General features: G+C 53.9%; 1 protein-coding gene across 4 annotated transcripts in view; it reads right to left on the reverse strand.

Moving 5' to 3' along the window:
• LINGO1 (leucine rich repeat and Ig domain containing 1) overlaps window positions 1–21,004 on the reverse strand; it is a 194,611-nt gene that overhangs the window by 68,191 nt on the left and 105,416 nt on the right. For 3 of the 4 annotated variants that reach the window (XM_053223709.1, XM_053223707.1, XM_053223708.1), the window contains one exon: window positions 7,430–7,604. The gene's annotated coding sequence lies outside the window, so the exon portion shown is untranslated. Of the gene's footprint in view, window positions 1–7,429; window positions 7,605–15,002; window positions 15,162–21,004 lie in introns of those variants that run through there. The other variant, XM_027067825.2, reaches the window with a different exon arrangement.

Genomic DNA, 21,004 nt, shown 5'->3' on the forward strand with positions numbered 1-21,004 from the left:
CCCGGGCATCACCCCAAAGTCCTTTTCTCTCTCCCTCTCTCATCCTCGCATCCTATCATCATGGGCAGTCGATCCCGGAATATTTCCCAAACTCACCTTCTTCCCGTTTTCCCCTACCCCCACCCCAGCACAAAGGTCTCAGCTGCTTCCTATCCTCTTGCTGTCCCCCCTCCACCCGTGCTCCTCACAGTGGCAATCCGAGTGACCTTACCCAGTCACCCATCTGACCTCCACTTAAATCCCTTCCAGGAAGGCTGGCCAAGCAGGATGTGAAACTCACAAGCCCTGAGGAGAAGTCTGACAGATTTGACTAAATAAAGATCTAAAGCTTCTATACGGCCAAAGAGACCATAAACAAAGTTAAAAAGACAAACAGCAGACTAGGGAAAATATTTTCAACACGCACAACAGACAAGAAGTTTTAAAATTCCTAATAATCTAAAAGCTCCTTTATATAAATAAGAAAAAGGAAAAAGAAAAAAAGAAAGAAAAATGAGCAAAGGATATGAACAGTCAATTCACAGAGGAGGAAACACAAATGGTCCATAACCGCATGAAAAGATGCTCAGCCTCGCTGGGGAGAAGGCAAGTGAGTGCTGAAACCACAGCAAGATGATTTCCTGGATTAGCAAAAATTAAAAAGCTTGATAATGTTCAGTGCAGAGGACGGCATGGGGAAATGGCCACCCACAGATACTGAGAGCGGGAGCATAACCTGGCCTGGCCCTTTGGAAGAGCTCTGTGGCACTACCCAGCAAAATTTAATAAACATACCCTTCACCCGGGCAATTCCATGCCTAGAAATCAATCCCACACAAATGCTTACACATGTCAGCAAGACAGATATTCAAGGATGGTCACTGAAGCATTATTTGCAAGAGTGAAAAACTGAAGACAACCTAAAGATCCATCAACCCAGGAACAGTTACATAAATTACACTATGTCCAAACAAGGGAATATTAGGCAACCATTAAAAATACCACACACCCATATGCTGGGACACTGACAGATGCCCACAACACACTGGGAAGTGAAAAATGGAAGTTATGGAATAATGTGCATAATACTATTCCATTTTTTTAAAATTAATATACGGAGGCACCTGGCTGGCTCAGTCGGTGGAGTGTGCAACTTTTGATCTTGGGATTGAGTGTGAGCCCCACATTGGGTGTAGGGATAACTTAAAAATAAAATCTTTAAAAAAAAAAGTAATATACAATAAATAAATTTGTAAGGCACAGAAAAAGTTCTGGAAGGAGGTACACCAGACCTTGGCAGAATAAGATTTAAGGGCAAAGAGGGAACTTCCATACTTAACAGGACACACTTCTGTACTGTTTCAATGTTTTTGCATGAGCAAATATTAAAAAAGAAAGAAAGGGGAAAAAGTACCCCCTTTCATGGCCCTTCACAGGCAGTAGGACTAAACCCCTCAGTGTGGACCCAGGGTCCCTCAGGACACAGCCTTTGCGTACCAACAGCTGGGATCGCCTCCTGGTCTATTACGACCTTAAGTCTAGACACAGCCAGATCCCTCGTATGTCCCCCAAACTGCCTCTGGGTCTTCATCTGTGTGGTTCCCTCGTCTGGGTATGTCCTTCACTGCCCCTGAGCCTCATCTTTCAAGTTGGTGCTCATGTGTCACCACCTACTGGAAACTCTCCCTGAATGCTGGGCCCTACGCAGCCTCCAGGCTCCCTCCCATAGTGATGGTGACAGTCAACTGCCAGGAAGCACACGCAGTGTGTCTGTGTTAGGGCTGTGCTATGTGCTTTACACTGTATTGACTCGCTTAATCCTTAGAGCAACGCTAGGTAGGTTTGTCATCACCTCATTTAACAGATGAGGAAACTGAGGCACGGGAAGACTACATGACTTGTTCTAAGTCACACAGCCAGTCATCAGCAGAGCCAGTGAGTACAGCCAGGCAGAGTGCCCGTGCAGCCGTCCACCAGCACTGGACTACCCTGGTACCTGTACCTGGTGGCCCCAAGACTTTCCTGTGAACCCCAAAGGTGGGTTTGCCTTGTTCTTGCCCTCCAGGACTCGGGCACAGGGAGGTCTGCTGGGGCCAGAAGCCTGCCCCCCGTCCTCACCACCCAGGGCTACAGTGAGCATCTGGCAGGCCACGGGGCTGGTCTCCTCAGGGGGCTGGGGCCACTGCTGTGAGAGGCCGTCTGAGCCAGAACTGCCGAGGAAAGGGATGAGTTTGTAGAGGTGCAGCCCCTCCCAAGACAAGGACCCCGCTACCTCCTGTGCAGCTTCTGTGCGCCAGGCTCTGGGGGTAACTGGCCTGGGAAGCCAGGGCCCTGCCTTTCACACAGATGCAAGGTCAGACACAGGAAAGCCAAGAGCCTGAGATGGCGGGGGGGGGGGGGGGGTGGGTAGGAAAGAGCTGGAGGATGGTGCTGGGCAGGGGTGGGGGGGTGACTTCTGATCAGAGTGAGAGCAGACAGGGTGTCTCCATGAAAGAAGTGGCATCATTTGGGCCCAGCCTAGTAAGACGAAGGGGGCCGGAGCAGATGGAGTTGGGGAGGGGAATTCAGGGACCTGGAACAGCTTGGACAAGGGCCTGGAGGTGGGAACGTGTGGGGAGCCCTGGGAAAGAGTCCTTGGATCCGGCTGGAGGATGCAGCAAGGAGCGAAGTGGCAGTGGATGCGGAGGGGTTTGGGGGGAGGTTTGGGGAGAGAAAGAGGGAGGGGGAACTGCCCAGAGGCGAGGCGGGGGTAATCTGGAGGGGTGGCTTGGCCTAGGATCTGAGCTTGTCAGGCAAGCTTCACCTTTGCACTTGGTGGTGTGACTGGGGCCTAGTTCCTGACCTTGCCTGGTTCCCTCACCTGTATAAATAACCTCCCAGGCTGTTGAGAGAATTAAATGAGGCAGTGATTTACCGCACCCAGAATCCAGGCAGGAGAGATGAACACGTCTGGGGCAGCATGGTGCCTGGGACAGAGGGGTGGCTTCCTGGGTGCATCTACCTGTGCAGCATGAACTGGTGTGTGCGCATGGCCAGGAGAAGTATGCAAATGCAATCCTTGTGTTTACGTTCATGATAATGTGATTTCAGACTCTACCTTAAAGACCTAAGAGAGGCAGAGCCCCACGGTCTTGAGCAGGTCCCTCCCCCACATGGGAGCAGTGGGCAGCTGGCTGGGTGGTTTCTCTAGGCCTGGTTTTTCAGAAAGGAAAGAAGAAGAAGGGAAATGGGCCGGAAGAGGAATCTAGAGGGAGGGATTAGCAGAGGGGAGGAGTGGGGGGGTGAAGAAAGCAGAAGACCCTCGTTCCTGGGGCTAGTCCCCTACCCAGACAGGACCCTCCTCTCTTCCCTCACGCCCTGCTCCTGCTCCAGCCGCATCAGGAAGCCCCACACGCCCGTCTGACTGGCCCGGGCTCAAGCACCGAACCCCCAGCCCCCACCAGTGCTGGGGCTGTATTCGCCCAGGTGGGAGTAGAGGAGTCAGAAGCTGACGCCTGCCCCCCCAGGGTAAGTTCATTCCCCTGCAGACCACAGAACAGCAGTGTGCAGGCCCGCAGGCAGGCGAGCACTGGGAACCCGCCCCACCCGGCCAGCCGTGTAGCATTAGGCCAGTCCCTGCACACCTCGTTTCCTCCTCATGCAATGGATAAACATGCTTTCCTTGTAAGGTAACGTTATCAGCCCAGTGCCGGGCACCCCATCAACCCTCCCCACACATGAGTCCCTTGGTTCCCCCAGAGCTGAGGATGGCCTGGAGGAGTCACAGCCAGTTCTTACAGGGCGGGGGGGGGGGGGGGGAGAGAATCGCTCACCCTAGCACCCCTGCCGCCCCCCACTGGCACCATCCTCTTCACCTCTTGCAGACCAGTGTCAGCCTCCCCACTGGCCCGCCTCCAGCACCTCCCCCTCCCACCTGCCTTCAGAGGAAGCTCTTAGTACAGATCCTGGGCCCTCAGCCCTCTGGGCCTCCCCCACCTCAGCTCTGATCACTCAGTGCCTGTTTGCTTGTCGCCTCCCCCACTGGCCCTGTGGGCAGGGACCATGTCTGACTCATCTTGGCCATTCCAGGGACTAGTGAGGGGCCTGGCACAGGAGTCCTGCCCACAGGCAGGAGAGCTGGCAGTGAGGATGGACAAATAGGGCCCCTCACCCCTCCCACCCCAGCACCTGTTACTCAGCTGGCATATGCGTGACAATGCTGGGCTAAGTGTGGGGCTGGGATCAGGGTTCAGTCTAGGACTGGGATCAAGGTTCAGTCTGCCCAGGATCAAGGTTCAGTGTGGGTGTAGGGTCAAGGCTCAATAAAGGAAGTTCTCTGCCTCTCCACCATGAAGGGCTCAGGACTCCCCCTAGCCTTACCCACTGCTTGAAAACAACATATTCTGCCCCTGGGGAGCTGCAACCTGTCTTCTCAGTCCTCATTATGCCCACCCTCTACCCTGGCGAGGACCGTTCTGTGCTCCATTCCAGACAGCTATGCCGGGATTCTCATATTCCCATTACCCGAGCCACCACCTGACCCCTGCAGAGGCAGCTCAGGGGCCGGTGTGGGGGGAGTACTTCCTTGCATTCCTAACTGGCCTTCAGAAACACAGCAAGGATGGTCAGCCTTCTGGCATCACTGCATTCCCAAGTCAAGGAGAAGTGTTTTGTGGGTTATCTCAGATTTCTCGATTATCCACCCCACTGCCCTCACTCCATTAGCCCTGATAAAGCCAACGGAGGTAAACCCAGGTCTGACAACACGCAGGTGAAGGTGTCCACTGGCCCGTGAATTGAAATGTGATCCCAAAATGCCTCCATCTGTCGCAGTGCCTGAAATCCCTCCTCTGTGCTCTTTGCTTTAAGCCACGCTTGCCGACCCCCCTCTGAAACCTCCATTCCGGGTCCACTTTCAGCTGCCTGAGTGTGGGGACTGTTGGATCCCTCGGCCCTGGGAGACTCGGGGCCTACCCGGTCCTGGCACTCGCAGGGCTCAGAAATGGGAGCGGGGTCAGAGACGGCCCTGGGTGGACATCAGAGCTAGGCTCACTTCCAGGAACTATGGTGTCAGGGCAGGGGCCTGCATCCACCCTGCAGCCCCCAGCCACGCAGCCAAGCCCCCCACCATCCCTGGCTGCTACTCTTCAAGCAGAGGGTCAAGTTGGTTTGCTGACAAGACACATGGTTCTCATTTTAATTAATTAAAGAAAAATCTAATCACTGCATTAAACTTCTCATTACTCCACTTGAATACCCGTTAAGTAAATTTAATTACCAGAGGATTGGGTTTCCCAGCCTCTTTCATTAGCTTCTGATAAGATGAAAAGGGGGGAGGGAAAAGGGTAGGAAGCAGAACAATGTCATTCCCGACCCACGGAGGGCAGGATGGGTGCTATGCCGGGGCTACCGTGGTCAGGCTTTGGTGTCTCCTTGGGGACAGGCTCAGCCCTAGGCCTGAGGGAGACTCTCCCACCCCAGCTACCCTTAGGAAGGGGAAAGCCTAGTATTTGGCTGAATGTTTTAACCAAGGCCACTCTTGGTTTTTTATACCCCACCACCTTCTAAAAGAGTTTGAGGCTGCCGAGAAAGCACAAGCTGAAAAATAAGAAAAGAAATCAGAAAAAGGAGAAAATGAGAGAGAAGTCAGAGGGAAGGCGACTGAGCAACCGTATGTATGCCAGCATCCTCAGCACTTCTCAGAAATGGGCCACAAACCAGCTATGAGCTTCCTAGTGGCCAAGGCAAAGAGAGCAACACACTCTGGCACTGCTGTAGGAACCCACAAAGTATTCGTGAGGAAGTACACACTGGGCCTTGGCCTTTCCATCTGTAAAAAGGGTGGAGCTGGAGGAAGGACTAAAGGAGATAAACATTGGCTGGAGCAGTGAGCAGAGACGGAGGGACCCACACAGGCCTGAAAAAGAGGATGGGGTAGAAAGCAAGGAAGGGCATAGTAGGTGGGGGAACTGCATGACTGACTAAAGTTGAAGGGAGGAAAGAAGAATGATTAGGGAAGAGGCAGGGGGCACAGGGAGGACACGGAGGCCTGGGGTGGAAAAAGATTCTTGAAAGGCGAGTGGAAGGGACTGGCATTGCTGTCTGGGGCCAGAGGAGCAAAAGCCAGCGGAGGCAGCAGAGCAGGGCTCCTCTAGGACTGGCCAGGCCAGGGACACGGATCCTGCCTTCCTGTACTAAGTGGTGCCTTCCCAGAGCCCCTCCTCAGTTCACCGCACCCCCTTCTCCAGAGAATTGCCCTCTGCAAATGGGGGCCACCCACAGGCACCGCAGGCATGGCCCACAGTCAGTGACTGATACAGGGGTACAAAAGCCTGGCCACTTTGTCTAGGGGACAATTCTGTGGTGTCAACTCTACACCAGGGCCCCCTGGACCAGCCCAAGGCCACGACCTCACTCATGGGGCTCTCATACCTGCCCCAACTTCTTCTCTTCCTCCCTTTTCCCAAAAGCCCACCCTCAGTGAACCTCATGTTCACAAATCCTTGTCTCAGACTTTGCTTCTAGGGATCCTGACAATACCTCCTATGCAGCTCCTTCCAAGTTTGAAGGAAACAGGATGTTCCAAACTCCCCAGGAGAGAAAGGGAAGGGGCACAGAAAAGGATTTACTGAGCACCTGCTATAGACACCAGTGCTTCCCACACATCGTTTCAGGTAGTTCTCATAGCACCCCTGCCAGGTGAGGTTCATCGTCAGATAAGGCAACTGAGGCTCAGAGAGGCATAGGGATCTGCCCAAGGACCCACGGCATACCTGTATCTATCTGGGACTGACTTTAAGCTGTCCAAGCTGGGGAGACTCCACCGATCATTTGTTATTTGCCCCCCTCAGTTGGGGGCAACTCCTTCTACCAGCAGGACCCCAAGCTTCCTTTGGGGAAACACCCTGTCCTCATTCCTGGTCACATGGTTGGGGAAGGACAGACCCTGACCCCCAGTCCCTTTAAGTTTCCAAGACCTGTGGACCCAGCTAAAGGGGTCAGGATGATCCAAATCCTGCCAATAGGGCCCAAGAGATCAACCCCAGGGCTTTTATTTGTTCTATCAAGAAAGCAGATGTTGTCTCCACCCGTGACCCCAGATTTAAACCTGGAAGCATACTGCCCCAGAAGCCGTTGGCAGACATCCTGTGACCATGTCATGTGAAATGCTCATAGAGGTGGAGCCACCACCAAGGAAGAGGGAGCAGAGAAATGCAGACAGAAAACAGGTCCTGGCCACACTGAACCGCTGGATGAAGCCCTGCCAGAAGCCCCATCTACCTCTGGATACTTCAGTTACATGAGCTGATACTTGTATTTTATTGAAATAAGTTTTTTTGCGATGTGCAACCAAAGGGATACGGTGACAGATACGGTGTTCAGAAAGGTATCCTTCCTATTCCAGAGACCAAGAAGGCTCAGCTAAGTATTCCCAGGAGCCAAGAGAGAGCAGAGTGGGGTCGCCACCTACCGTGACTGCTACTGTGCCCCACTGAGTCCTGAAGCTTGAGGCGTCCCCGGGCTGGGGTGAGGAGTAGACTCGGAAGCTGGTCCCGGGGCTGGATAGGGACAGAGCCCTGGAGATGCAGGTGGGAGGCTGTGTGGCCTCACAGACTCAAGGCAGCCAGGACATGGCCATGGGATCCCTGGAAAACAGGAGAAACCAGAGTGAGCAGTAGGGTTCATATGGGGACAGAGGAGCATTGGGCACGGGGGCAGGGCAGAAGGCAGCCACGCTTCGGCAAAGGCGAGACCAAAGCCAGCCAAGTTTCTCTCCGCTTACTTCCTCTATTCCCCTGCCCTGGGTACCTCTCCCCCGCCCTCGTGCTACCTCCAGGCTGCAGAAAAGCAACTGCAGAAGGTGGAAGGGGAGAGGAGGGGGCAGGTGTGGCCAGAGCGGGCATGTCAAGTGGTGGTGGGGAGGGAAGCAGCTTCTTCCTGGTGCCGTGGGCTGGCTTCTCACAGCTCCTCTCCCAGCAAGTGCCCAGAACCGGGCTTAGGGCCCCAGGCAGCCAGCGCAGGGCAAGATGAGTGAGGCAGCAATCTTTGCTCTCTAGGCCAGACTTCTAAAAGAATCCAGAGAGGACAGCGCAGAGAGCTGTGGCACCTGTCCTCCAGCTGCCCTCCCGGCTGAGAAATCAGGAGACCACCTACTCTGTCTTCATGCCAGCCTCCCTTGGGCACTGTCCCCTGCTGGGGCCACCTCTCTTGGGCCCATATTCTTGCCCAGCTTCTCTCTTGGAGAAAGACACAGGACATGGATATTTCAGACTCTGGACACTACCAGAGGCCCTGGCCTGTGGAAAGCCACTAAGTCTTGCTAGGTCCTTAATGAGTCCTCTGAGCTAAGGGCTGTTTGCCCTCTTCTTAGTTCCAGAAGAAGGCATGATGACTGGCACAGTCCTGCAGAGCTTCCCGCAATGATGGGCATGTTCTATACCTGTGCTGCCCAATGTGGTAGCCACCGGCAGCGACAACAGGGTTCTGAAACATGCACAGTGTGGCTAACTAAGAAACTGGTTTTTAAAGTTTATTTAATTAATATTTATTTATTTATGTATGTATGTATGTATGTATTTATTTATTTAGGTTTATTTTTTATTTATTTTGAGAAAGAGAGAGAAAGGGGGAGAGAGCACGAGCACGCGCGAGCCAGGGAGGAACAGAGGGAGAGGGAGAGAGAGAGAGAATTCCAAGCAGGCTCTGTGCTGACAGCATGGAGCCTGTCATGGGGCCCGAACTCATGAACTGTGAGATCACGACCTGAGCCAAAATCAAGAGCTGGACGCCTAACTGACTGAGCCACCCAGGTGCCCCTTAATTAATTTATATTTAAATAAAAATAGCCACAGATGGCTAGTGGCTGCCACAGGGGACAGCACAGCTCTGGACCAAGCCTCTCTCAGTCCCTGGCCACAACACTTGAAGAAAACTGAGGTCCAGAGAAAGGAAGGGATTTGCTCAAGGTCATACAGAGAGAGTGTGTGAGAGAGTGGCAGACAGACAAAGGAAAAACCAGAACCTTGTTCCCCCAGCTCCTAGTCCCACTGCCCGCCCCTCAGCCCTCCCGATAAAGCAGCCTCAATGAATGTCACTGAAGTTGCCTGGGGAAATCATCCATCAGAGGGGAAGTGCTCCAGCCACAGAGATGTTCACGGAAAGGTTATTTATAGCAGCAAGATACTGGAAGCTGCCTAAACATCCCACAATAGAGATGACAAAGTGCGTTGTGACACCTCTGCTCAATGGAATATCACACAGCCATTAAAAATGATAAACACGGAGGCTGGTAGCAACACGGAGCTATAACAATATTGAGCAAGAAAACTGAGAAGACGGATGAAGGTGGGGACTGGGTTGCAGTGCTGTGCAGGGGCCCTGTGCTCACTGAGCCCATGTGCACCCGTTACCCCTCACCCTGCGCAGCAGCATCATGGGGTGCAGATTACATACCCATTTTACAGACAGAGGAGCTGAATCTTAAAGAAGCCATATGTGCTCCTGGTTACATGGGGGACTAAGGGCAGAGTCAGGGCTTGAGCTCTTGATTTCTGACCCTAAGGACAAACTTCCACAGCTGCCTCTTCGTGCCATGATGGCAGCATTATGAGTGTCCCTTCCTTTCTATTTATTTACTCCTTTTATTTAACAAACACATACTAAGTGCCAGGCACCTTTCTAAGTGCTTTATAAATGTTGACTCATGTAATCTGCATAAGAACTGTAAGAGGGCACAATTATGATGCATTACCTTTTTTTGGATGAGGAAACTAAGGCCTATAGAGAGAGATGAAGTAACTTGTCTAAGGTCAAGAGCCCCTTCTACCCCCCCCCCCCCACCAACATGTTCTGCAAGGTCCCAGTATTGTCTTCACAGCAAAAGGGCAAGGAGGCAGGCAGGGGACAGTTGTTGTCCTGGGTTGGTGAAAATACAGGTGTGTGCGTGGTTTTTTTCCCTTTTAAATTTCATAAAAATTCTTTCTGTGGCAATTGCAAGAAAAAGTTTCAAGAAATAAAATTAATGTATTGAAATATTTTTTAAAACGCAAGCACGCACACAAAAATGAAAACACATCAAGGTCAAGCTACTGGTGCATCCAAGAGACCTCAACTGTGAACGCAATCCACCTTCTAGCAGCAAAGCTCACGTCTTCAGGCCTCTGTGCCCACTTCCTGCCGCCCCCCCCCCCCACTCCCTCCTGCCTGGGCGAGATCCTCACCTCAGAGGTCAACGGGAAGCAGCCCTGTGACAAGCGGACTTATCTAAACACCTCCCAGCCTGCTCAGTACAGCCCGGCAGGCCAGCGGGCACACTGCCCATGGTGTCCCTCCACAGGCAAGGGCTGACATCCAGAGGCCATGACATCCAGGCCTCCACCTCCAGCCCCAGAAGCCCCATTCCACAGGTGGAGCAACTGAGGCCTAAAAGGTGAAACACCTCACCAGAGATTACGCTGCTACCCAACAGGGAAACATACGTGTGCACATGCGTGTGTGTGTGTCTTGTGTGTCTGTGTGTGCGTGACCAGTATGCACATGCATGTAGTGATTCAGGCTCAGGCCCAGCCCTCTCATTAAAAGAGCAGATGATTCCAAGCCACACACACACACACACACACACACACACACAAACACACACTCACTCACGCACTCACACACACACACACATGACATTATTAACTGCTCCTATATCCACAATTGTGTAATCTATTTCTCCTTGCCATGTTTCTGTTATTTTTCATTTTTTTCTCCAAATACTTACTGAGCACTTACTATATTCTAGGTGTACAATAGGCAGAACAGGAGGGGGCGGTGAGTGCTGGTCCTGAGGATTGAGTGGGGGTACAAAACAGACAAGTTTGACACTCTCAAGGGGATGGGGGTACAGATGATAAGCAAATAAATGAGCAAGTTCATTGCAAAGAGCAACAAGTCCAAATAAGATCATCAAACCAAGTAGTGTGAGAGAGGTCCTGGGGTGGGACTAGGGGTTACTCCAGCTGGTGGGTCGGGGGAAGGTCTTTGTGCAGACGTCAGACCTGAATTCATATATTCATATCCTACAGGATAAGAAATCCGTCTCTCCTTAGGCAGGAGGAGGAGGGGAGCAGAGGTGGGCAGGAGCCCGGTGTTTCTGAGGAGCAGCAGGCAGGCCAGGGGCCTGGCATGAGGTGGGCAGAGTGTGGGCAACTGTGAGGAATGAAGCAGAGGGAGGCTGGGCCCTCGGGACGGAGGTAAGGGCTTTCAGCTTCCCCTCCAGTGTGATGAAAAGGCTGCGACTTTTCCTTCATTGTGAAAAGTTCCCTGGGGCTGCTGAGTGGAGACTGGGTTTAAAGGCGCGGGCAGGAGAGCAAGGACCCAGTGGGCTGGCTGTCACAGCTGCCGGTCACGTGGCGCCTGGGCCAGCTGAGGGCGGACTCAACAGATTCGGAGTGCGTGCTGTAGCAGAGCCCCTCCACAGATGGCTGGATGTGAGGGAGTGGGCAAGGAAAGGAATCAAGGATGACTCCTATCTTCTACCACACACACGTCCTGCTTTTACAACCACCCCCCCAGTAAAACTTAAACCATTAGAAACTGACACAGCAGATGAGCAAGGGCCATGAAAACTGCCCTCCCCCCCCCCGCCCATACTGAGCCTCACATCTTTCTGCATCTTTCTGCCAGAGCCCCTGCTCTGTTCCCTGGTCCTGTGTGTGGTCTGTGGGAGGAGCAGAGATAGGGTCCCACCCCCAGGCTGACAAGACTGTCCAAGAAAGAAGACAGGTTCGGGCAGGACAAGAGAGGCGGGTGGCTGGCCCAGAGCAGACCTTCAGCTGGCTGGGCCTGTGAGCACAGAGGCTGGGGAAAATCAGGCTTTGGAGCCTTAGCTCTGCCTCTTGCTAGCTGCAGGACCCTGAGTAAGTTCTGCCTCTTCCCAAGGCTCAGCTCCCTCCTCTTCTGAGAGGCAACCACAATCCTCCCACACAAGGCTGTGATGAAGAGTCAGTGAAATGATATATGTCAAGAACTGGCATTTATAAATATTAGCATCCTTCCCCTTTTGTTTTAAAAGGGGGGCTGGGGGCACCTGGGTGGCTCAGTCAGTTAAGCATCCAACTCTTGATCTCGGCTCAGGTCATGATCTCACAGTTTGTGAGTTCGAGCCCCATGTCGGGCTCTGCGCTGACAACACAGAGCCTGCTTCAGATTTTGTCTCTCCCTCTCTCTGCCTCTCTCTCTCTCTCTCAAAATAAATAAATAAACTTAAAAAAATAAAAAAAAAAGAGGGGGTGGCTAAAAGAGCCAATTTGGGCTCAGACCAGTAGGCTTCACATCCATTCTAATAGAAATTCTAGAAGTGCTACACAGAACACAGGAAAGACAATGGCAAGTTTGACTTCAGTTATCCACAGAATCTCGCAGGATAACTGCATGTCCTCTCTTAGCTGTTTGAAAGGATGAAATGCATTCCAGCCAGCCATGAGCAAGGCCCTCATGACATCCTTGTGGAGGAGGCAAAAAGCCATGGGCTGGGTCACTCAGTGGTTAGCTAAATAACCACATCCAGGAGTGTGGGAAAGTAGGTCACACTGGCTCCTGGGGAGGCTTCTCACTGGCACTAGCAGGGCTGGTCCTTGGCCCTGCCTGGAACAACTTCTCTGGCAGAGACTAGAATGGAGCCTTGAAGGTAGGTCCAGCCTAAGAGGGGTCAATTAGGGAGGCGGGGTCTCTTATTCAAAGCCTTCCATGTGCCCTAGGAATAGACAACAGTATATAAGAGAGAGTTACCAGAACCTGGGGTAAACTCTGTGAGGAGCTCCAAGAACCACTACTATAGAGAGTGGCCAAGGACTCTAGTCGTGGACTCCATGGAGCCTGGTGGCCAGGAGACATAGAGGCTGGGTGAGCCCATTGCTTCAGCTCTGGAGACAGTGCACAGTGCAGTTACTTCCAGAACGCCACGCCCAGGCATCTATGTACCCATATAGAAGGTCTTTGATAATGTGAAATCTGCTCACTGGGGCCTTGACAGGAAGAGGTGGGCCTGGAACCCAGGTTCCCTGGGGAAGCCTCAAGGGCCTGGTCAGGACTCTAAGTCTCTGACAAAGACACTTAGCATTTATGTGCCCAGAGAGCAGAACTGAGCCCAGTGAAAAAAAGATTCTAGGGAGACAGTCTTTTGCCCATCATGAGGAGCAGTGAGCTCCCTGTCCCTGGGGGCATGCAAGTGGAGGTCTGGGGACCATGTATGTTGGGTGGAGATTTCGCACTAAATGGAGAGGTTGCTTTCAGCCATGTTTAATTCTATCAGCATATGAATCAGGGCTAGATTGCGTGGATCAAAGTGGGTGTCACACAGAGTGGAAAGAAAGCAAGGTAATCACCAGAATGATAGTTATCATTAGTACTACATTATAGATCACTGAACATGCCCATATATTCTCTAACTGGATCTTCTGCCCATCCCATGAGGCACACAGGACAGGATGATCAGCCTCATTTATAGGAGGAGGAAATTGAGGCCCAGAGAAGAAACGGGACCAGCCCAAGTTCCCATAGCACATCAGCCCCAGATTCCCTCTGTGTTCAAACACCTAAGAGGGACTTCCCCTCCTTCACCCCCAGTGGTCATCCCACCACCCCTGCTCCAGAAAGTGCAGAAATTTCTCCTCCACCTGGGGTTTCATCCAGCTGCCAACACTCCTCATCCCTGGTGGCTGCAGGTTCTTTCTGCCCATCCCTGGGCAACCTGGGAGGGGAGTCCCAGCCCAGATGGCTACTCCTCCCAGGCTACACAGGCCCCTGCTCCTACATCCTCCCCTGTCTTCCCCTGGCAGTCCAGCCACAGCCCCTTAAGTTGATTCCTTCAAATCAGACCTGTGCCCATACACTAGGCTTTGCCCAGAAAATAAACTCATGAAAGGTCCCTCCAACTCGGCCTCATTCTTCCCTTCATACTTACACAGGCAGCTTGTGAGTGGGAGAACCAGAGCCCGCCTTGCCAGGCACCCCTCCTGACCACCTTCCCTTTTTCTAGCCAAGAGGGACAGAGAGAGGGACAGAGGGCATCTGGGTAGGAGAGGCCGAAGCATCTGGGGGAGGGGCCCGGGAGGGCTGCCAGACCTAGTGCCACTCCTTGCCACATCACGCCCTGAGCCCTCAGGATGCTCTTACTTTACAGGTGAGAGAATGAAGCTTCAGAGAGATTAAGGAACTTGTCCCAGTTCAAAATATTAAATAGAACAGAAACAGCTCGTAAGTCCTGGAGTCCGGGTTTGAACCCGGGACCAGCTTGAATCCAGATACCTGGTGCTTTCACATGCCCCCTGCTGCCTGTACAGAAGCACAAGGCAGCTCAAAAAGGCAGCCTGGTGAGCAGATGACAGGGGGGCAGGGGCAGCAGAGAGAGGGGTGAGAAGGTAAGACAAAGGAAAGACAGAGGGCAGCCTGGATGGATGAATTGACAAGTGGATCCTGCGGGGGCCAGAATGAGACAGCTCCGGAAGCCACCCTCTTGATCAATGAACGGCCGTCAGGCGCCACTTCTGCTGCCATCTGCCCCTCAAATCCAGCCACTAGTGTTCCCTAGATCCCTCCCCGGATGTCCAGGCCCGAGGATCAGATGAAACCTCCTGCCCTAGGAGTCTCCCATTCACTGAGGGTACTGGGCCAGGCCCCTGGGAGCCAGCCCAGGGCCAAGGGCAGGGGGTGGGCAGAGGGGGAAGGGGAGAAGTCGTAGCCCGGGGAAGACCATCTGCCCGGCTTCCATGGGCCCACGCCCAGCTACAGGGTCCAGCATCCAGACTGCCCACCAGGCTCAGCACACCCGCTGGCCCCATGTGGCTGAGCGAGTGTTCTGGGCCAGCCAGGTGTTCCCGTGCCCCGCTGGCAGTCGAGCACAATCTGCCTGTCCCCAGAGCATGCAGGGTTTAAGCAACAGCCTCTCGACTGAATATTTAAGAAGGAAAATACCTTTTTTTTTTCCCCAAGAAAGAGAGAGAGAGGGAGGGAGGAGGAAGCCAGCAAAGAAGGAGGAGGGAAAGAGGGAGGGAGAAACCTACCCCATCACTGCAGTCAAGGTCACAGGCATCGTTGTGGGGCGGGCACGAGCAAGGAGCCTTTAATCTGAGAGTTCAGGCCGAGGAAACTAAACGCTTGAAGCCGGGAGTACATTACTGCCCTGAATGATCTGTCGGCTTCTATTAGGCTAAATATCTCTGTATAATGGGGAATTATCCTCTGAAAAGGCAAACTGCCGGCCTCTCCAGGGAGGGGGCGCGGCGGGAACCTCTCTCATCGTGAGGGTTCTCCCACGGGAGGGGGAGGGAGGGAGGAACAGGACCAACTCAGAAAGCCACCCCCCATCCACACCCCCTCCCCGGAAAGTCACAGTCAGCAGCTGTTTGACGCTTCTGGCGGGCGCCAGCCTCCCTCCCCCTCTTCCTCAGACTCTCCCTCACTCCCTCCACTTAGGAGCCTGAAAAGATGCCAGACCTGGGGTAGAGGCCTGACAATGCCTTGGTGACAGCAGGTCACCCTGGGGGAGTCCCTGAGCCTCTTTGAACTTCTATTTCCCCATCTTGTAGATGGAGCTAATAATAGTCACCCGAAGGCTGTACAGGGCAGGGTACAAAGCTGGCACAGAGCCCAGCAGAGTAGGCACCCAGGACAATTTCACTCACGCTGTTCTACCCACTGGTGAGGACCTCCCCCTCCAAGTCACCTCCCCCACATCCTCACTGGCCCCCACTGGGCACCAGCACCTCCTCCAGGAAACACTCCCTCCAGGAACCCCACTCACGAGTATCTCCTAGAGCCAGAAACCCACCTTCTGGGCCCTCCCAGTTTCTGGTGGTTGCATCCACATGCACACAGCAGTCTTAGGGGTTCCCTCCAAACAGGACAACATTTCCTCCTTCCCATCTTCCCCAAGCCCCCTTCTAGGACAGGGAACCTAGGACTCTGGCTCGATTTGCAGTCTGGGCAGCCAGGGCTGGATCCATAGCAAGGTGACACTCATGGGAAGGCAGTCAGCACCAGGGAAGCCAAGCCAGCAAACCAGAAATCCCAGGACATGAGTCTGTGAGAGCAAAGTGGTGGCCAGACCATCTGCGGGACTGTCAGGGCTGGGACCAGCTCAGAGCAGCACAGAAGTAGGACTCAGTGCTGGGTTCCCTGTACAGTGCTCACGTGCTGGAGGCTCAGGCCAGGAAGAGTCTTCGGGGTCAAGAGGGGCAGGGCTGACGGGGGAGGGGCAGGGAGGGGAGACAAGGGTCAAACTGCTCTAGCTGGGTGGGGACCAGGGAATAGGGCTGAGAGCCAGGTGGGGAGATCCTGCAGACCCTAGCTCCTCAGGATCCCAATGCCAATCAGTCTATAGTAAACTCCTGGGACAGTTAAGGACCCCCCACTGCAGATACAGCTACCGCTGTTGCGAGGCACATGGCTGGGCCAGGAAGGCCATCCTGAGGGCGATTCCAGGACAAGAGACTACAGCCCAGTGAGACATCAGAAAGGAAGGCCACCCTTAGGGCAGGTAGAGGCTGCTGTACTGCCCACTTCCCACCGCAGACGCAAAGGTCCAGCCGAGAGTCTCCACAGCAAGGGGGGGGAGCAACTTATTCATTGACTGATTGATTCACTGATTCATTCATTGATTCATTCATTCAGCAAATGCTAATACTTTCTGTGAACTCAAGTACAAAAATTCTCAACGTCCTGTATCAGGGAGCTCACAGTCTAATGGGACAAGTGGGTAGAGGGAGCCCACAGGGAGATAAGAGACAGTGACTCAGGGACTGTGTGAGACTAAGAGCCCGAGTTGCTGGGGGGAACAGGCTAGGGGAGCCTCCAATCCAGAGCTGGGGTTCAAGGAAGGAAGGCTTCCAGGGGAAGGGTCTTTGAGAAGGGCCTTGAAGGAAAAGGAACTGGGTTTGGAAGCAGTGGGGAAGGGTCTTGCAGGCAGAGGAGCAGCCTGTGCCAATGGCCAGGGGCATGAATGATGAGTGGAGAGGGAGACAGCTCCTCTCCTCCGGGGGAGGGTTTTGTATGCACGACACAGGGGTTTAGCTCTTATCCCAAGAGTCATGGGCAGCTTGAAGGGTCTTACGTGGGGAGTGACAGGGCCCAATTTGTGCTTCAGAAACATCACTCCAGCTTCCACCTGGGTAGAGGATGGATTACACCAGGGAAGAGAGGAAGCAATGAAAAGTTAGAACTGAGACAGTGACCAAGGGAGAGAAGGTGGGTCCTGAGGCAGGCAAAGGAATGGAGAGGAGGGGGAGGATGCAAGAGGTATTAGGGAGGCCGAATCTGCAGAGTGAAGGCAGTGGTTATACCACTGGTAAGACAGCAGCAATACCCCACAGAGCATGACGGATGCTCATGCCCAAACAACACTGTCAACCTTTGCAAAGCCCTTTTAAATCCGGTAGTTGCTCTGATCACACAACATTCAGGTGAGTCGGATGAGCCAGGGATTAGTTACTTAGTTCACTAATTCAACAAGAATTGTTCAGCACCCACTATGTTCCAGGCATTGCTCTGACCTACTCAAGAGAATGGGAACCTGAGACCCACTAGTGCTGCCCAGGAAGTTCCACGGCCACATGGGGCGGGTGCAAGTCCAGGGCTGCTGCCAGTCTCCAGGAGTGAGAGGTGGTGTAGGGCTTCTGCTACAGTCCAAGAGACGGCGGGGCCGACTGGGAATGGCCACTGGCTTGGGGAACCCAGATATCCACCAGAATTGGGGAATACACGGGGGCAAAGCCAGATAGGAGCTATGGAGAGGAAAGGCTGGTTGCGGGCTGGGGCAGGAATGAGCCTTGGTCTGGAATGGAAGCATCTCTTCTTCCAAGACGTGGTGGGAAGCCAGAGAGAAAGTATTAAGTGAAGAGAGGCAAGTTTATGGTGGAGGGGACTGATCTTCTCTGTGGGCAGGAGGCTAGAAAGGGCAGGAGGGGCACAAATAGGGAATGGCAGGGCCCTCAGGCCCACCTGAAGGAGGAAGGGGCACACAGGCAGGGCCAGAGGGTAAGAAGGGTCAGGGTGGGCACATCAGGAGGACCAAGAGCTAGGTTGGGCCCTCTGAGGTGGCCTCAAGGAGAGGGGAGGGGGCAGGGTGGAGCTTTAAGAGGGCAGGGAGCCCCAGCAGGGAAGAGCAGGCCCCATGACTGCCCTAGCAGGTGCCCCATGCAGTGGCCTCAGGCTGCCCTGAGATCTCCTCAGAGTGTGGGCTCCCAAGGGCCCAGCCATGTGTCTGGAAAAGCCAGAAGCAACCTAACTGCCTGGGAGCCACCTGGGTCAGCATAGGAGTGGCTCCTTCCCCCTGGTTCCCAGTCCTACTGCAGGCCTCAAAGCCAAGCATTTGCCAGTAGGTTCCTCACTTCCCCGGGGCCCTACTCTCCTCATCAGTGAGCCCCGGGCAGCCCCCACCTCTCAGGTGGTCAGGTGGGGAAAGCACTGCCCAGTGCCCGGTAGGTGCACACAGACGATTGTCCCCCACCCCTCCCTGGTGGCGGGGCCCCTTGGAGTCCAGTCCTCACAGCATCCCCAGTGCCTTGCACATACTTTTGCTCAATTAACTTTTACTGAGTTTAACCGCTAACCAGCTGGTAGTGATGTGAGGTGATCAGAATTCTGCCCACAGGGGAAGGGGCTGAGAGGAAGACAGACATTGTAGGAGGACCCGACAGATGCCCTAGGAAGCCAGCATGCAGATGCAGCAGAGGCCCTGGTCTCACCACACACAGTAGGACTCCTCAACAATTAGGCAAGCGGGCAGGGAAGCCAGCGGAGGGGAATTAGAGCTGGGGGTGGGGTGCACGTCCCTGGGCAGATGGGCCTCCTGGCTGCAGGCCCCCTGACAGCACCCACAGCCTTGTGAGCTGCTCCTCCAACCTACCCCTTCCCCACCTCAGAATCCACCCACTGTGTGCCTGGCCCTGCCCAAGCTAGAGCAGTGGAAAGCAACTGAAATAAGTCAAAAAGAAGGAGGAGCCACTTCTGGGAGAAGGGGCAGAGCCTGGAAGGCTTCACAGAGGTGGTGGCTTTTCAACTGTTCTGGGCCTCACCTTGCTCTTCTGTGAAATGGGACTGCTATCCTCCTCCTCCTCTTACTACTAACAATAATAATAGGTAAAGCATTTGGGGCACTAATTCTGTGCTGGGCTCTGTGTGAGCACTTGGTTCCCAGAGAGATTGAGGTAGAGATGAGGCTGAGCCTCCCCACCCCACCCCCCACCCCCGACTCCCTTTGGCTGGACTGGCTTGTGGAGGGTTGACTGTGGTCTTGGAATTGGGTGGCAGACAAGGTGGGTGTCGCTGGTGGCCGAGGTCTGCGAGTTGCCTAGTGTTTTCAGCATCACTCTATGTGGCCCTCCTGAGCCTGGGCAAATGAAATGGGGGTGGGGGCCGCAGGAGGGAAACTTTCAGAGCCAGGTCAGAGGCAGCAAGGTCAGAGACTAACTAGTGTCTGTGGTGGCAGCTCAGTTTGGCCCTCACAGCATTTAAAATGTTGGTGCTGAGTGTAGTCTATACCCGCAGCTTCCCCCTTCCTATCTTCCCAGGACCAACCTCACCCACAGACCAGGTTCCAGAAGTTCTCAGGCTTTAAGCAGGCAGGGGTGGAGGAAGAGGGAAGAGAAGGAGGACAGCAGCAGTGGTGGTCGCTGTGTGTCCGTGCTGGAAGCGCACAACAACACTGGGTGGTAGGTATATTGTTCCCAACGAATGAGGAAACAGGCTCCGGGGGGTAATGACCCTTGCCTAAGGTCACAGATGGGAATGGCTGAGCTGGAACTCACACCTAGGACTGTATGTTTCTAATGGACCAGGAGACACCAAAGGCCCAAAGGGCTCACGGGGCTGAAGGTGGAGGACATGTCAAGCATAATCAGTAGGCGCAGGAGGGGTCTTCAGGGGCGAACTCGTCCTGAAACCCCTCCTGGTGACAGCAAGGTGTCCCACACCCAGGGCTGGTGGGGCAGTTTGAGAAGATGAGGCAGGAGGGGTGAGAGAGGTCTCTCCTTTCACTTTCAGTGGCTCTCTGCCCCACCCACCTCTGCCCGAAAGCATCCCATCTCCCTGGTGAGATGGGCCAGGCAGGAGGCCTCATGCTGCCAACAGGGCTTGGGAAGAACCTTTGCTTGGCCCTGGGCAAGGGGGTGGGTAAGGATGTGGTTAAAGGGAGATGAAAGCTCAACCCAGAGCTATGACATGGTCACCTGTGGGCTGAGGCTACTTGGAGGGAGGGGATCAGGAAGGCCCAAGAGAACAGTTGTCACAGTGCCTGGACTCCCACTGTTAGAGCATTATTCCTGTGAGTTCTCAAAGGTGTTCAGTTTCCACAAGGCTTCTAAGCCTGGGAGAGGCGCCATCTAGGAACAATGGCGTTAAGAGATAGGACCCTGAGTACGGCCCCTTCCTCCACTAACACACTGTTTCCTGGCACAAGTGTCTTCCTCTCTCTGGTCCCCAGCTACCCCATCTGCAACATGAGGTGTTTAGGCCTAAAGGCTGATGGACACCTAAGGGGTGTGGCAAGGCCCCCAAACAAGCCACCCTTCCCTATGCCTGTGTCGACAACAGGCTGCAAGCTCGGCATGATGCTCCGTGATCTTTCCTTATCCTCTCAACAAGGCTAGGATGCAGATATCAGCACCCAATTTGCTGGGAGAGCAAACTGAGGCTCAGGCACGAGAAGGGACACTCCAAAGCGACCAGCAAGAACAGCAGACAAGCCCTGTGGACTGTTTTGTTCAGCACCACAGATAGCTCCTGGGTGCTGCCTTCCTGACAGGACCCCCCCCCCCCCCCCCCACACACACACACAGCCTTAGGGATTCTGCTTTCTGGATCCCTCTTCCTTCTAAAGTTCACCCAACCTTTCCTACTGCTCCAGCTACACTGATCTCTCCTGTGCTCCTGCACACAGGCTGTGATCTGGGCACACACCACTAATGTAGCTCTTGCTCCTCTCTCTGCAGCTTCTTGAGGGCAGGAAACTGTCTCCCTCTCTCCTTTCTATGCCACCGTCTGGGTACACAGAGGGCACTGGTGCAAA

This window comes from Acinonyx jubatus, chromosome B3 (assembly GCF_027475565.1).
Source record: "Acinonyx jubatus isolate Ajub_Pintada_27869175 chromosome B3, VMU_Ajub_asm_v1.0, whole genome shotgun sequence".
Taxonomy (NCBI): domain Eukaryota; kingdom Metazoa; phylum Chordata; class Mammalia; order Carnivora; family Felidae; genus Acinonyx; species Acinonyx jubatus.